This window comes from Ornithorhynchus anatinus, chromosome X2 (assembly GCF_004115215.2).
Source record: "Ornithorhynchus anatinus isolate Pmale09 chromosome X2, mOrnAna1.pri.v4, whole genome shotgun sequence".
Classification (NCBI taxonomy): domain Eukaryota; kingdom Metazoa; phylum Chordata; class Mammalia; order Monotremata; family Ornithorhynchidae; genus Ornithorhynchus; species Ornithorhynchus anatinus.
Window position 1 is genome coordinate 25,117,822 of NC_041750.1, and position 12,536 is coordinate 25,130,357.

At 45.6% G+C, this 12,536-nt stretch overlaps 1 protein-coding gene and 1 non-coding gene across 3 annotated transcripts in view; one reads left to right on the forward strand and one right to left on the reverse strand.

The window, feature by feature from the left end:
• The window catches only part of STMND1 (stathmin domain containing 1), a 112,432-nt gene that overhangs the window by 40,531 nt on the left and 59,365 nt on the right, over window positions 1–12,536 (forward strand). The gene's annotated exons all lie outside the window — the stretch shown is intronic.
• On the reverse strand, window positions 5,550–5,687 carry LOC114807536. The gene has a single exon (XR_003755595.1). It is a non-coding gene; the product is annotated as a small nucleolar RNA SNORA7 (small nucleolar RNA).

The following is a 12,536-nucleotide window of genomic DNA, read 5'->3' on the forward strand; positions in this document are numbered from 1 at the left end:
ATCCCCATTTTACAGATGAAGTAACTGAGGCACAGAGAAGTTAAGTGACTTGCCCACAGCCACACAGCTGGGATTCAAACCCTTGACCTCTGACTCCCCAGCCCGGGCTCTTTCCACTGAGCCACACTGCTTCTTTAGCATTCAGGGAGAGAAGCCGAGGGAGAGAAGCCGAATAAGCGGCCAAAAGCTGCAAGAGGCAGAGTATAGTTTTGAGGCACTGTGGCCTGGGGGAAGAGTGTGGAATAGGGAGTTGAGATCTTGATTAGTAATAATAATGGCATTTGTTAAGTGCTACGTATCAAACACTGTACTAAGCACTGGGATAGATACAAGATAATCAGGGCCCAGGGTTTTCCCAAGCTAAATAGGAGAACAGGTATTGAATCCCCATTTAGGAGATGAGGGAATTGAGGCACAGAGAAGTGAAGTGACTTGTCCAAGGTCACACAGCAGATGAGTGACAGAGTCAGAATTAGAACCCAGATGCTCTGACTCCCAGCCCCGGGATCTTTCCACTAGACCACGCTGTTTGTCCTAGGCCTGGCTGCACTACTTACCTGCTCTGAGTCACCCTGTGACACTTAGTCTGAGACAGAACAGGTATCTTAGCCCATTGTACAGATGAGGACACTAAGACCCAGAGAAATTAAGTGAATTTCCTAAGGTCAACCAGCAGGCTAGTAGCAGACCTGAGATTAGGATCTAAACCCTCTGACTGCAGAATTCCACTTGAATCGTAGGCTTCCAGGAGCAAAAACTACGATTAGCCTCCACAGCCCAAATTCTGAATACCAGAGAGCTGTGGAGAATGGGCCCACTGACAGAATGATAGTCAACCTGTTTTTTCAAGAAGCTATTTTTAAGAAACAACTCTTACCTAAGCTTCTGTTCGGTTACCTGAACGAAGCTGAAATGTAAATGCTGCCTATTCTTTTGAGAATGCTCTTCTCTGGATGAATTTTCTCCCCATTCACCTCCGGAAGACCGCTACTCTCTCCATCTTTAAGACTCTTCTGAAGTCCCATCTTCATTGTACTAGGAGGTCTTACATCTCATTAATACACTAAGCTCGTAGATATTTACACGTGTGGATGGAGTGTGCCTTGAGAAGGAGCCAGTGGCCGCTTTCACCCACCACACACTTAGTCTAATATCAGGGGATTCATTTTAGTGAATAATAAATGTGTATTAAGCCCTAGCCTGGGAATGAAGGGATCCGGGTTCTAAACCCGGCTCCACCACTTGCCTGCTGTGTGACCTTGGGCAACTCACTTAACTTCACTGTGCTTCAGCTTCCTCATCAGTAAAAAGGCGATCCAATACCTGTTCTCCCACCGGGTTTGGCTTCGAGCCTTATGTGGGAAAGGGACTATGTTTGATCTGATTGTATCTATCCCACTGCTCAGTTCAGCACTTGGCATAGAGTAAGCGCTTAAGAAATACCACAGTTATTACTGGTGAAAAGACACCTTACATTAGCTACTCTGGGAGCAAAGAGCCACAGTCAAAGGCAGTGGAGGGGGGTGGTAATTGTTCCACTAAAGGGGACGGAAGGTGAAGATCAAGGAGAAGTAGGGGTTGGTGTCATCAGGAGAGTGATAGCTACTTAGGCCCTGCTAAAACCAGGATGTCTAAGTGCACTTCCTGGAACTCTCCTCCATTGCCTCACGCAATGGATGATAGCTGATAGCGGCTTGCCACTCTGCCAAGCGAACGCCAAAACGGCATGAACAGAATTGATCGCTCCGGAGTTGAGAAATGTTCAAAACAAAACCCATCAGTTTCCGCAGAGACGAATCCCCCTACATGATGTTTCAGTTTCTGAAAAGTCTAATGATGACAGAAGTTATTCCGCTGACATGATTTAACTCTGACCCTTCTGAAGGAGTTCACAGAGATTTTCATTCACTCTTTCAGGTGGAGTTTATCCAGTGAACTGTCAAGTGGATTCTCTTTTATCAGAAAAATTGGATTTTCAGGTGTTTGGGGATCCTCTAGTAATCACTAGTAATAATAATGGTATTTATTAATAATAATAATGATGGTATTTGTTAAGCGCTTACTATGTGCCGAGCATCGTTCTAAGCACCAGGATAGATACAAGGTAATCAGGTTGTCCCCTGAGGGGCTCACGGTCTTCGTCCCCATTTTACAGATGAGGTAACTGAGGCACAGAGAAGCTAAGTGGCTTGCCCAAGGTCACACAGCAGACAAGTGGCGGAACCAGGATTAGAACCCACGTCCTCTGACTCCCAAGTCCGTGCTCCTTCCACTACGCCACGCTGCTTCTCAATACCCTTCTTATTACCAATCCCTCTCTAGATTGCAGCTCACTGTGAGCAGGGAATGTGTCTTTTGTACTGTTAAACTGTACTTTCCCAAGTGCTAAAATAGTGAATACTATTGGTGGTTATTGAACACGTAACTGTGAAAATTAGAGTAGGTGCAAGATACAAGATGAGAAGCAGAGAGTGGAAAAAGCCCAGACCTGAAACCCAGAAGGCCTGTGTTCTAATCCCAGCTCCATCACTTGTCTGCTATGTGACCTTGAGAAAATTCCTTGAATTGTCCATATCTCCGTTAGCTCAACTGTAAAGAGGGGATTCAATTCCTGTTCTCCCTCCCCCTTAGACTGGAAGCCCCATGTAGGACAGGGAATGTATTTTCCATGAATTTCTAGTAAATACCTCAGTGCTTAGAACAGTGCTTGTCAAATAGTAAATGCTCAACAAATATCATCTCTTTTTTTTTAATCATTAGTGTTATAAGATCAGCTACAGTCCCTATCCTACATGGGACTCACAGTTGAAGAGTTGGAGAAAATGAATCCCAAATTTTGGTGAGGAAACTGAACACTGAGAAGGTAAATTATAAGCTCCTTGTGAGCAAGAATAGCGGGTCTTTTGTACTCTCCCAAGCATTTAATAGAGTGCTCTGCAGACGAAGTTCTCAGTAAATACCATAGATTGATTAAGTGACTTCCCCAAGGACACACAGCAGGCAAGTGATATCGTTAGGACTAGAACCCAGGTCTCTTGACTCCCAGGCTCATTCTAGTAAGTCAGTTTGTATTGCCTGACTCTTGACTGACATACTCTGCACTTCTCTGTGCGCCGAGGATAATGTGATCCTCCTTATGCAATGCATTAAGGTTAGGCTAAGTCTAATTTCTAGTAACTTTTACTTCTTACATGTGGGTTGTGCATTTCTTTAACTGGAGAAAGTACTGCTTTTCCCTTTCATTTAGAATTCATTTTGTATTTATGCCTTCTACATATGCTGATCTCAATGACTGAGATTGTAGTTTTAAATAAGAGCACGCTAGAGCTCAGCAATATAAATTCAGGCTAGAAAATTTTGACCATAGTGTATATGATCAAAGTATTTATAGAAGTCTTCAATATTATGCATCCTAAATGAGAAGAAGCATTCTAATAGTATGGAATTGATTTCTTTTCCTGAAAACGGTGTGCTCGCAGTGAAATAAAAATCTGGCAAGGGCAGACTTTTTTTCCAATCTGGGGAGCAGAATGGGGGGGGTGGAGCTGAAGGCTCATAATACTGCACTTTTTGAGGTGCTCATTTGAAGTTCCACATTTCTGCAGGAGGGATTTAGTGACTTTACGATATCCTGCCCTTAAATAAAATATTTAAAGAAGTTCAACTTCCTTGTATGCCTGTCATCAGTTCTCAGCTTCTCAGAGTCGCTGAATGCAGGGATAAAATACTTGGGAAGCGGAAATGCTCTCCCTCCTCAAATTTGGCAGACAAATTATTCTCCTGCTTCTTTAAAGCCTTATTGTAGGCACATCTCCTCCAAGAAGCCTTCCCTGACTAAGGCCCCCTTTCCTCTTCTCCCACTCCTTTCTGCATCACCCCGACTTACTCCTTTATTCATCCCACCTCCCAGCCATATCTGTAATTTATTTATATTTTGTCTGTCTCCCCCTCTAGACAGTAAGCTCACTGTAGACTGGGACTGTGTTTATTGTTACATTGTAATCTCTCATGTGCCTAGTACAGTGCTCTGCACACAGTAAGCACTCAATAAATATGATTGAATGAATTAATGAATTTTCACATATGGTTTGTATGGGAAGTGCCAAGGTAGCTTGATTATATTCCTTTTGTTGAGCTAGAGGGTGATCATTTGGGTTATATAATCCATTTTTCATCTGTTTCAGCCCTGAAATCATATGTGTGTAGCGGGGGGGGACAGGTGGCCAAGGGATGTCCTCTAGAGTGTCATCTTGTGTTACATTGTATCAATCAATCAATGGTAGTCATTGAGCCCGTGGGGTATTATGGGTGGTGGAAATCCAAGAATTTCAAGGGAGCAAAAGAAGCTGAAATTTGGTAAGAGGAAGATTGATCATTTCAGCCAAATTGGTTCCAATCTGGGGACATTTGGTGCAGTTTTCTCAAATGGCCCGAGACAGCCTACTGTGATTCCAGACGGTATGAACTAAACCGGAATGGTGAGCCTAAGGTCTCCAAGACTGAATGAAGGGTTAGATTGGAACACAATGCATTACAGTTTGGGGATCTGGCTGACTGGGCTGGTATGCCTAAGCCCCTAAGAGGGATCCACTTCTCTGTCTGAGAATATTCAAGTGCATGGATTTGATGGTGTGAATGGTTTCTTAGGAATGGGGAAGCCCCGGTTCAGCTGCTGGTGCCTCTGTTTGCATGTGTCTGCCATGCTTCCTCTGGAGTTTTTCAGATCAGGAGAGCATGTAAATGCAGCAAAGTTAAGCAACCTGGGGACGTGAATTGATTAGGGAAAAGTGGGTGGAGAATTTTTGGAAAATAGACTGTAAGCTCCTTGTGTGCAGAGATAGTATCCACTAGCTATTGTACTCTCCAAACACTTTAAAAAAAAATTACGGAATTTTTAAGTGCTTACTGTATGTCAGGCACTGTAGTAACAGCTGTGGTAGATACAAGCTAATGAGGTTTGGATACAGCCCACGCCCCACATGGGGCTCACAGTCTTAATCCCCATTTTATAGATGACGGAAGTGAACAGGGAAGCGAAATGACTTGCCCAAGGTCACATAATAAACAAGTGGTAGAGTTGGGATTAGAACCCAGGTCCTTGTGACTCGCAAGCCCATCCTCTATCCACTAGGCAACGCTTGAACTCTCCCGAGTCCTTAATACAGTGGTCTGTGTACCGAAAGCACTCAATTACTACTGACTAATGGGATGGGGCGGAGTGTTTGTGAGACTTGAGCCACCCCCACACTTTTTTGTTCTTGCCCATTTTACCCACCCCCAAACTGCTTTAATAAGAACTGGAAATAGAGATGTAATATCATGGGAATCTTGTCTTATGCCGTCAAGTCGTGTCCGACCCGCAGCGACACCACGGACACATCTCTCCCAGAACACCCCGTTCTCCATCTGTAATCGTTCTGGTCACGTATCCATAGAGTTTTCTTGGTAAAAATATGGAAGTGGTTTACCATTGCCGCCTTCCGTGCAGTCAGCTCTAGTCTCCGCCCCTGACTCTCTCGCACGCTGCTGCACAGCATGGGAGAGTTTTGACTTGTAGCAGATTGCCTTCCGCTCGGTAGCCACTGGCCAAGCTAGGAATGGAATGAGTAGGCCTCTGCTTGATTCTCCCTCCCATAGCCGAGACTGGTAGAGTACTGGAAACTCTCCAGTTGCAACCCTGAGAGGATCATGGGAATGCTAATTGACAAAAGCAAAAGGAAGGAATCTCTAAATTTTCTCTTGGATTATCTGACTTAACATCTTCATTCCAGAGTACACTGTGACTGGAGGGAAGGATCCGGCTACATTTTTTTCCTGTGGCTTACTGGCAGTAACCACAGAAACCGAGCGTTTCCAACACTCAGACCACAGTTACGATAATAGTAGCCATGTTAGCGGTTGGACTCTTCCTTATATACTGAAATCATCTCCCCTCTTCTGCTCTGGTTGGTATTTTGTGCCACAAATCAATGGCTCTCACTGAAACACATGCGATGCAGAAGCAGAGAGGGGAAGGTTCTGGGAGGATCTGGGGCCGCGTTTCAGTACCGCGCTTCCAAAAGTACCACACCATCTGGGGAGTCGTGCTTGTTTACAATATTTCAACCGGGGGAAAAATGGGGGAGGCGATTCCATGACTGGTTGGAAAACTCCAATCCTACATCGGCCACTCAAGATCATAAATCCGTGGTGTTTATTGAGCACTTAATGTGTGCAGAGCACTGTACTCGGCGCTTGGGAGAGTACAACAGAGTTGGTAGACAAGTCCCCTACCCATAGTGAGTTTACAGTCATCTTTGCCATCTGGTCCTGTCAGTAATCTGCAGTTTCCATCTCTGAGAGGTTTGGCTCATGAGAGAAGCGCTGTGGCTAAGTGGAAAGAGCCCGGACCTGGGAGTTAGAGGACCTCGGTTCTTATCCCGCTTCCACCTCTTGTCTGCTGTGTGACCTTGGGCAAGTCACTTAGCGTCTCTGTGTCTCAGCTACCTCATCTGTAAAATGGAGATTAAGACTGCTAACCCCCCTGTGGGACATGGATTGTGTCCAATCTTGGATCTACCCCAGCATTTAGATGAGTGCCTGGCCCATAATAAACGCTTAACAAATATGATTAAGAAGAATTAGTGAGGGTTAAAGTAGCTCAATCAATCAACCCCCAGCTATTGTATGAGCGTCAAATCCAGTCTCTCTCTGCCTCCTCATCAGACCTCTCTAACAGTAGTTCTTGTTGACAGAGTTTAGAGGTTCTGTCAAAGTTATCGCTTATTAACCTCTGCCTCAAGAACCAAAACTAGGTACGTTTACTTGTTGCACTCATGCCAATGGTGTGGCAGAAGAGATCCTTTTCTGAGAAGTATTTGTTCATTTCTATAACTTGAGATAAGTGGGAACATTGCTTCAGAATCCCTTTATACATGATCTTCCTCATTGTTTAACAAGCCTTTTATTGTATTTGATTTCCATTTCTCTCCCTGGTTCAGGGTGCTATGGAGGAAAAAAAAACCTCTATTCAGCAGTTTCCCACTTACAATTCAAGAAAAAAAGTCACGTATTATGAAGAGAATAATTAGCTCTGACTGAAAATAATCCACTTGGCACTATATATCTCTTCACTACTTCACACAGTATCCATCTATTGTCTTGTGTACTCTCCTTCAAGGCTAATTACTGCTCCTGTAATTACTAACCTGTTGAAAGAACAAAGGATAATACATCTCACTACGCACTTAAATAAATACATGGCTCCATCTTATATCTTGATAAACTTCTTTGGAACAGAAACTATCCGTACTTTCTTAAAGTTAGAAACCCTCGTTCATCCTCAAAATATCAAGGGATTTGGGAGGGGCCGGCAGGGAGTGTGGATTTTATTGAATTTGTGTTCTGATATTGGGACCCCAATAAGGCTGATTAGACCATGCTTAATGAGTCTGATCACCTCAATCAATGGTATTTATTGAGTGCCTGCTCTGGGCAGAGGACTCTACTAAGTGCTTGGAGAGTACAACAAAGTAGGAACCATCCCCACTCTCCAAGGGCTTTCAGTCTAGCGGGGGAGACAGACATTAAAATAAATTACAGGGGAAGGACTGCAATTTAAAGCAATGTTCTTGGTGTTTCTCATGGTATCTGTTAAGCCGTTACTGTGCCAGGCATTGTACCAAGCGCTGGGGCAGGTATAAGCTAATGAGGTTGGACACAGTCCTTGTCCCACATGGGACTTACAGTCTTAATCCCCATTTTACAGATGAAGTTACTGAGACCCAGAGAAGTGACTTAACTAAGGTCACACGGCAGATGAGCGACAGAGCTGGGATTGGAGCCCAAGCCCTTCTGACTCCCAGGCCCGTGCTCTATCCAATAGGCTACACTGTTTTGGTTGTTCTCACAAAACGATGCTAAACACATTAGAGTACTATGGGCCTCCTCGCTGTATAAGTGTTTGTGGGGATCCATACCAAACCTCACCTCTAAGCCTTGAGTGAAACTCACAAACTCTAGGCGGTCCTTCCTCCACCCCGCTGCCGCTCCTAACTTGGGTTCCCGTGGATGGATTGATTGATCGATAGCCCTTCCAAGTCCTGCGGATGGGCCGTGGCGATCACATATCCCAATTTATTATTAATCATAATAATAATAACTGCATTTGTTCAGAGTTAACTATACGTGCTGAACACCATTGTGAGCCCTGAGCAGACACAAGACCAGGTCAGACACAGTCCCTGTCCTAGTTGGGGCTCACAGTCTAAATAAGAGGGAGGACAGCTATTTCATCCCCATTTTACAGATGAGGAACTGAGATCTGGGGAAGTGAAGTGACTTGCCCAAGGTGGCATGTGGCGGAGCCCAGATCCTCTGACTCCCAGGGTCTTTTGACTCATTCATTCATTCAATAGTATTTATTGAGCGCTTACTATGTGCAGAGCACTGTACTAAGCGCTTGGAATGAACAAGTCGGCAACAGATAGAGACGGTCCCTGCCCTTTGACGGGCTTACAGTCTAATCGGGGGAGACGGACAGACGAGAACGATGGCGATAAATAGAGTCGAGGGGTAGAACATCTCGTAAAAACCGATGGCGACTAAATAGAATCGAGGCGATGTACATTTCATTAACAAAATAAATAGGGTAATGAAAATATATACAGTTGAGCAGATGAGTACAGTGCTGAGGGGATGGGAAGGGAGAGGGGGAGGAGCAGAGGGAAATGGGGGGAGTGACTAGTCCTCCCCAGCACTTCTCCCTTCTCCTCCCCTTTCTCTTTGGATCCATCCCCTGACCAGGATTCCGGTCACCCCCCGAGCTCTTGGACAGTCAGACGAGAACCCACCGATTGGCATCTGCAAAGGAGTGAGTGTGGATGCCAGCTGCAGAAGTGAACTCTTCCAGGAGGCCACGGTTTCCCCTGCCAGCTTGCACTCGAAGCGCCACTATCCGAGCTGCCCCATCTTTAATCTTCCGGCACAGCGGAGGGCAAGAAATCAAAATTCCCTAAACCTATAAGCAGACCCACTGAATAGAATATTTTGAAGACCCAATAGTCGCATATGGCTCTCTCAGAATATCCCAGTCCCTGAATATGGGTGGTATTGTGGGGGTTTTTTGTTCTGCAGGAAAGCTTCACACACTCTTTCACAGATATTCCAAGTATAGTTGGATTCATAATAGACCCATAATAGACGCAAACAGCCGCATGCCTGAACTGACTGCAAAGTAGCTAGCCTTGATTCATTTGGGTTTCAGATGGTGAACTGCCCTTTCGTTGCCTTGGAACTGGATCAAATCGTAGTATGTATTGAGCGCTTACCGTGTGGAGAGCACCGTACGAAACACTTGGGAAGGGGGGCGGGGGGAATAGAATTGGAAGACAGGATCCCCGCTCTCAGGGAGCTTGCAATCTAGAGGGGAGAGAGACACAAAATCGTTTACAGATGGAAGACGTAAAAGGTAAATTGGATAAGTAGATGAGGGTATATTCATTCGATAGTATTTATTGAGTGCTTACTATGTGCAGAGCACTGTACTAAGCGCTTGGATTGAACAAGTCGGCAACAGATAGGGACGGTCCCTGCCCTTTGACGGGCTTACGGTCTAATATATACAACAATAGATGCAGAAGTGTTACGGGGCTTGTGAGTACCTACTAAGTCGATTGCTGGCACTGACTTGCTGAGGCGGGAGTAGGGTCATAAGACGTGGGGACAAGAAAGATGAATCGGGGAAGGCCTCCTGGAGGAGGTAGTATTTTAGAAAGACTTTGAAGCTGGGGAGAACTGTGGTCTGTCGGATTTGAAGCGGGAGGGAATTCAGGCAGGGGGAAGAGCACGGAAAGAAGGGTTGGGGGACGGAGAGGTGAGAATAAGGTATAGTGGGTAGGTTAGTTTGAGAGGAATGAAGAGTGTGAGCTGGGGTACAGTGGGAGGAGAAGGCAGCTTAGAGAGAAGACACTGGTGGAATGCCTCAAAGCCAGTGGTCAAGAGCTTGAAATTGGGCTGGAGATTCAGGGATGTGGATTCAAAGACCCAGTTAGTCTTGACTGAGAAAACCACAGGGGCCTGAGACTCACAGGTCCTGGGTTCTAATCCTAATGATTGACCCTGGGCAAGTCGCTTCGGTTCTCTTGGCCTCCATTTCCTCATCTGGAAATGGGGAGGAAATACCCTCCAACTTGGGCCGCGAGCACCACGCGGGGTCAAGCTCTGTGTCTGACCTGATTCTCTTGACTCTACCCCAGTGCTTAGTACAGAGCTTTGCACTTAATAAGTGCTTAATAATTACTACAGTGATTATTATTCGGAGCGAGAGAGAGAGAGCTGTCGCTCAACCCACTCCCCCGGTTCTGGTTGATTCTCAGCGCTGCAGCGTTGCCAAGGCTGGGATCGGCAGTAAACAACAGGCTTGGCCCCGGCTTCTATTTCTGCCGGTTTGAACACTGAAGGGGACAACTGACAGCGTGTTTGAAGGGGGCTCCCGTTGAATGTTTCTGTGTTGCTGCAATTAGATGTTTCCAGAGCATATGGGCTGGGCTGCCTTTCAATTCCCACCTCCTTTGCCCTCCCCGGTGAGTCTCGGAGAGAAGCCAGCCCAGAAGATGGTTTCTCGGAGAGGTGGGTCTGGACCGTCTTGCCCGTGGACACCAGGAACGGTAGCTCCAGCCCTGGATTTCCTCTCCCCTCATCCCCAGAGGTCCCTGGGGTTAATGCAGAATTCAACAAGCTGCCCTCAAGCGATGGAATTTATTGAGCGCTTAGTGTGCGGAGCACTGTACTAAGTGCTTGGGAGAGTACCGTGCACGATCCCTGCCGTACAGTCTAGAAGGGGAAACAGATGTTAATATAAATAAGCTATGTCGATGTTTATTCTGGCTAGGCCTTCTGAGACGTTCATGGCGTATAACGTATATGCCATTATTCATTCATTCAATCGTATTTCATTCATTCAATCGTATTTATTGAGCACTTGCTGTGTGCAGAGCACTGTTCTAAGCGCTTGGAAAGTACAATTCAGCAACAGATAGAGATGATCCCTAGCCAATAACAGGGTCATTATCTGCCACGGACGTTTCAGGAGGACCTCCAGAATTCCTCTAGAGAATTCTAGAATTAGCAGGTGGATAGCTAATCCAACCCCATTTAAAAATAAACTCTAAATCCAGATCCTAGCTCATCCACTCTGTTGTGGGTCATGAGTCTACTGTTTCTAATGTTAATAACGGTATTTGTTAAGTGCTCACTATGTGCCCTCCACTACATTAAGCGCTGGAGTAGTTTAATCAGTGATATTTATTGAGCATTTAACTGTAATAATAATGTTGTTAGTATTTGTTAAGCACTTACTATGTGCAGAGCACTGTTCTCAGCGCTGGGAGAGATACAGGGTAATCAGGTCGTCCCACGTGAGGCTCACAGTTAATCCCCATTTTACAGATGAGGTTAACGGAGGCACTGAGAAGTGAAGTGACTTGCCCACAGGCACACAGCTGACAAGTGGCAGAACAGGGAGTCGAACTCATGACCTCTGACTCTGAAGCCCAGGCTCTTTCCACTGAGCCACGCTGCTTCCCCGTGTGTGTAGAGCCCTGTCCTAAGCACTTGGGAAAGTACAATATAACGGATTTGGTAGATGCACTGTCTGGCCACAAGGAGCTTTCAGACATTAAAATAAATAACCAGATAATCTGGTCAGACACAGATCCACATAGAACTCACAATCTGAGCAGGAGAGAGAACAGGTACTGAATCCCCACTTTACAGATGAAGAAAGTGAGGCTCGGTGAAATGACCTGCCCAAGATCACACAGCCGGCAAGTGACAAAGCTGGGATTAGAACCCCGGTCCTCTGACTCCCAGGCCCATGCTCTTTCCGTTAAACTATGCGGTATCCCTGCTGCCGTTAATGAGATGTACATCACCCTGATTCTATTTATATGCTATTGTTTTAATGAGATGTTCTTCCCCTTGACTCTATTTATTGCCTTCGTTCTTGTCTGTCTCCCCCGATTAGACTGTAAACCCGTCAAAGGGCAGGGACTGTCTCTATCTGTTACCCATTTCCAAGCGCTTAGAACAGTACTCTACACATAGTAAGCGCTCAATAAATACAATTGAATGAATGAATGCTGTCTCAAATGCTGAGGTTTATTAAATGCTTACTGCTCTTAGAGTTATGGCTCTGAGGCATAGCACTGGCACTAAGATGGAGTCATTCGGGCTGCCAGTGGGCTGTGTGATAATAGTAATTGTGATATTTAAGGGCTTGCAATGGGCCAAGCACAGTGCTGGTCAAAAATGCTGAAAATCTGGCACGAATTTTGCAATGTGCCCTACCTACTCTGCCTACTTACCCATTGCACTGTTTGGAAGTGGCATGGCCTAAAGGAAAGAGCATGGCCCTGGGAGCCAGGGGACCTGGGTTCTGATTCCAGTTCCACCCATTCTTTGCTGTGTGACCTGGGGGAAGTCGCTTCATTTTTCTAGGGAACCAGCGAGGCCTAGTGAAAAGAGCTCGGGCCTAGAAGTCATAGTATCTGGGTTCT